Raw genomic sequence first — 5,000 nt, 5'->3', positions numbered from 1 at the left:
TTGATTAACGAATTCCTAACAAATCATTGCATGCTAGAATATGAAGGATTAGCCCAAAACACAAGAATGGGAACAAACCAATGCTAGATTTTGCATGTGCTGTAGCTACTGCCAACTACAACGCTGGCTATGAGGCTAGCTGCCTCGACACCATCCTGGGTGTTCAGCGGACGGCAATACGGCAGAGATTACTGCAACAGCATGATCAAAGGATGAACGTCACCCCCCCAAATCAAGATGAGGAACAGGAAACTCCAAGAGGAGCTTTCATATGCAGCTGGAGGGTTCTAGCTGTCCAACCCCGCCCCTCCACCTCCTGATATTTCGTCTGTCAACTTTGAGGAGCCGTATCTCAAAACATAAGTAATCTCCACATTTTGTTTAACTCTTCCGTTATTTATTGTTCGATTTTCTTCATTTTAGTCTTGTTTTCTTTGTCTTTTCATTAGCTATAGTTATGCTAGATTTTTTTTTTAAATTTTGCAGGGTCATATTTATAAGGATTTTTTCAGAATGGAAACATTGCATTTTTTTAAAACACATTTTTTACGGAATTTTCATCGGTTAGAATAATTAAATTAGTATAATATTAATATTAAGTGAGCTTTTAGAGATAGAATTGTACCATGTATTTCTAAACATTTTAATTTTTTTTCTCCTTCTATATCACAGTTATCAACGTGAAATGCGGGGACTTAACAGATAGTCTTAAGGATTGTTCTCAATAAAAAAATCAGACCTCCAGGACTGTTTTTTTACTTCCAGCTCGATTTACACGGCCCCTTAAGCATCATAGGACTGAACTTCACAAATGCCCTGATACTTAACAGACTTTTTGTAAGAAAGAACTGAGTGAAGAACTAGTCAATACAGAACTGTTTGTGGGTGTGGGTGGGTGTATGGGTGTGTGTGTGTGGGATTGGGAGTGTATGCCTGTGAGTATGTACGTGTGTACACATAGTACTATTATACTTCAAAATTGTCTTCCACTCATAAATTCCTATACTAAAGAGTTTTGAGTCCCACAACCATAAGGTTCCAAAAGTACCAGTCCTGGTCTTCATTATACACACACACACACACACACACACACACACACACACACACACACACACACACACACACACACACACACACACACACACACACACACACACTTTTTTCTTTTCTTTTTAGCAGCCATTTTCCTAACAGTTACAGCAATTAGTACTTCCAATCCAGTGACATATCAGGAGTAAGTCTTCCAGTACTGTTATTTGCATTTATGAAAGGTGAGCTGATGCTGGCAGCGAGAATAGCCTTCTTTTCCGTGACTTTGCCAGGTCCCAGAAATTGAGGATTTCTGGTTCCTGGTATTAGCGTTCTGACCCGCATCGTTGGACTTGGTACAGCAATACAGGTAGTGTGGCCAAGGAGATCGACCACATCCTCGTTAACACTCGGTGAAGGATCCTCCAGAACTGCAGGGTGTATCGAAGCACCGAGTTCTGTGGAACTGATCATAGATTAGTTGTGCCTACTCTCCGGGTCCACTTCAGAACCCCCCATCACCTAAATGGACACCCTAGGGTGTTTCATTTCGACAGATTGAGGGAGGACGAGTGTGCATGGGGGTTTGCTGAGGCTATCTCTGGTTGTCTCACAACACTCGAGGGCCTGACAGTCCCTGTTCTTCTGTGGGATACCTTCAAGCGTTTCACGCTTGAAGGTATCCCACAGAAGCTCAAGAATCCATTGGTGAGCACCCAAGAGCAAGACAGAATTCCATCTCGCAGGAGACACTGGAAGCCACAGATGCTTGTCGTGCGGCTCGATTGTCAGGGGATCGCAACTTGCACCGTTATCTGGTGTGCAGGACTAGGTCACTGTTGAGAAGGGATAAGGAACAGTTTATCAGTAATCTTGCAGAAGAGGTCGAAAGCCATTTCTTAGTAAATGACCTTCGTCCTGCCTACCAAGCCCTGAAAAAGCTGAACTCCAAGCCCTCCTCACAAACGATTGCAGTCCACTCAGCAAGTGGCCAGATAATCTCAGATCCTGATGGGGTGCGTATGCATTGGGCTGAGTATTTTGAGCAGTTGTATCAGGTTGATCCACCAACAGTTAACATGGATGCGGGTAAAGTTGAGATTCCTCTGCCAGACCCACCTATCAGTGAGGATCCACTCTCCCTGACTGAAGTCAGGGGGGTAATCTCCAAGCTGAAGAGTGGTAAAGCAGCAGGTGTTTGTGGCATCCCAGCTGAATTGTTAAAGGCTGGTGCATCGTGAATCATTCTGGGAGATCCTGAGGCTAAGAGGAATTCCAACAAGGATTGTTGGATTAATAGCAAACCTGTATACAGGCATTGAAAGGGCTGTAAAGTGTGGTGGGGGCCTGTCGAACTTCTTCCCTGTTAATTCAGGCGTGAGGCAAGGCTGTGTTCTTGCACCAACACTTTTTAACACTTGCATGTACTGGATACTGGGTAGAGCTACTGTCCAAAGTCACTGTGGAGCAACTCTGGGCAATATCAAGGTTACAGAGCTTGACTTTGCTGATGATGTTGCCATTCTATCTGAATCTCTAGAGGCGGCTCTTGATGCATTTAGCAATGAAGCGAAGCCCCTGGGGCTAGAGGTCTCCTGGACCAAGACCAAGATCCAGGATTTTGGGGGCCTACTAGGAGACCCTGTGAGGTCGGTGCATGCTTGCGGTGAAAACATCAAAGTCACAGAGAGTTTTATATACCCTGCCTGGCTGCTCGCCATGAGGGACCCTCGTAGGTGGAAGCAAAGGGTGGATGCAGCTATGCGCCCCTGCCAGTGTTAGCTCCCAAATGATGATAATGATAATGAAAGGTATTGGGGAAGGTTCACTAAGTGGTTCCTTTCATTACATATTGTACTGATTCAGCCATGTAGCAGCTCTATGGGGCTAAATTTGTACCTTTAGTATCAAATAGCCAGCCCTAGTGTTGCTATCGACTTTTCATTGCTGCCATTCACACAATCTGACACACCTATATTGCCTTGATGGCAAGAAATACTAATGAGACCAGAAAAACTTTAATTGTATCATTTCATTAGACTCTTGAATTTAACTCCTTCCACACCCTAAACTGAAGAAACCAGTCTACTGATACATTGACTCAATATAAGGATAAGAATTTCACGGGAAAGTAGTTGAATCACCTCTATAATAGGCATGGCAATCCATATGAATATCAATCTTTACTGGAAGAATTTTGATTCAGAAATCTCAGTACTATTGTCAAAATTTGTGTGAAGCAATCAAATCAAAGGGGTTAAGGAGGATGTACCAAATCTGACCCACTTTCTATATTTTTAAACCAATTTTTTGACTGCATGTGGTTTAACTAGGCTTCATAAATCTATGAGCTCACTGCACATATTTCAGATGATAGATTTTCTTTCCAAATTATCACATGTGAAACTATCAATGAATTCAATCTAAACTATTTGAAATGACCAAAAATGCTCTTTACACAATGCTGATGGGTATCAGAAATCTCTGAGCTTCATAAACTTTGATGATTTCTGGCAACGTCCAGACACTTGGCGCGGGAGTCCGCTACATGTACCGGAACTTCCCGCTCCGCATGCATGTTGCCGCGTGTACAGCCATACCCTGCAGACCAAGCAGTATGTTATGATGTTTGTACACGTGACCCATCAGGAACGGGTTAATATTAGCAAATGTACATTATCTTCTATTACTTCCTCAGTTAACAGTATCCTATAAAAATGCTTAAAATTACTTATTAAATTATTGCTTCCCAACAATTTTCTCATCTTTATTGCCAATAATAGGCAATAAAATATGTATTGTAACCAAACAATCAAGTATACTGTCAATACGATGCATAGTTTGCCTGACTTAATAAAAATAAGGAAGAATAAGATCCATTCATCAGAAAAGAAGAAATAGAGATAGCAATATGAATAAAGGAACTCTTCAGATGAGCTGAGTTTCTGTGTACAGGATAAATCTTCCAGACTATAAGATCACTATTGTGTTATAAAAGTTTTAAAAAATAACTATTCGTAGCAGAACATACAAAACTCATTTTAAATAATGGTAGATATATAACAGTTCATTCACATGAGTACTGACAAGGGGGCTTGAACTGCAATTTCTTGTGAAGGATTCATGATGAACAACCTGTACATAAGATAATTAAGGGAAGAGCAAGAAAACACAGAAATAAGCTGAAGGCCTTTTCACTTTATTGCTTCTTTCCCAGTTTACGTGCTTCTTTGAAATGTATCCCATATTCCTTGCTGTCAACCAATATAACCAATCAATATAAATAATCATTGCATATGGTGTCACAAGGAATTACTGCCGCTAGACACAGCTCAAACCATCATAATGCATTCACTTTACATTTGAACAAAGAAACTGCAAGAAGAAATAACAAATAACAACAGAGGCTTTTTTGTGTGAATGCCATATCAGGCACAAAGGGGCATAGCCAAAGAGAGCATTAAAATCCACATATGTTGTACATAGTTCTAGTACAGCATGGTTTCATGCAGCTAAGATGTGCAAATATGTTATCACGATATTCAAAATTCTTTTAATTTTGTGAGAAATGGCTTCAGGACTACTTTCCCCTTCAACCTTTTTGCAACCCTAATGAGGTCAGAGGAAAAGAAACCAGATATTGTGATCATAAACTGTATGCACAAATTATTTACCCCTAGTAAAGATCTGACATCATCTGACTACTTATACCTATGGTATAAATATTTACAACTGTGCTATTTTTAGATCTTATTCACTGTAACTTTGCTACTAGAGAAAAACTGAGAGTAAAATTACATTACACTAAATTATCACAAGTCATCATACTGCTTTCAGACATCTTTAAAAAGTGTATCTAAATGAGATTAATCTATATACATGGATATAAATGACTAAAGTTGTAGTTTCAGATACCATGATTATTATAAATCACATATTATGTCATGTTACTTTGCACAGCCACTAAGTCA

At 40.2% G+C, this 5,000-nt stretch overlaps 1 protein-coding gene across 4 annotated transcripts in view; it reads right to left on the bottom strand.

Annotated features, from left to right (window-relative positions):
* Window positions 1-1,445: 1,445 nt before the first annotated feature.
* LOC125041784 (menin-like) overlaps window positions 1,446-5,000 on the bottom strand; it is a 67,743-nt gene continuing 64,188 nt past the window's right edge. For 2 of the 4 annotated variants that reach the window (XM_047637068.1, XM_047637069.1), the window contains exon 10: window positions 4,208-5,000. This exon is cut by the window's right edge. The gene's annotated coding sequence lies outside the window, so the exon portion shown is untranslated. Of the gene's footprint in view, window positions 1,496-2,718; window positions 3,631-4,207 lie in introns of those variants that run through there. The other 2 variants (XM_047637072.1, XM_047637071.1) reach the window with 2 other exon arrangements.

Source organism: Penaeus chinensis, chromosome 31, assembly GCF_019202785.1.
Source record: "Penaeus chinensis breed Huanghai No. 1 chromosome 31, ASM1920278v2, whole genome shotgun sequence".
NCBI lineage: Eukaryota > Metazoa > Arthropoda > Malacostraca > Decapoda > Penaeidae > Penaeus > Penaeus chinensis.
Note: the sequence above shows the minus strand (reverse complement) of the source record. Positions and strands in the feature narration are given on the sequence as shown.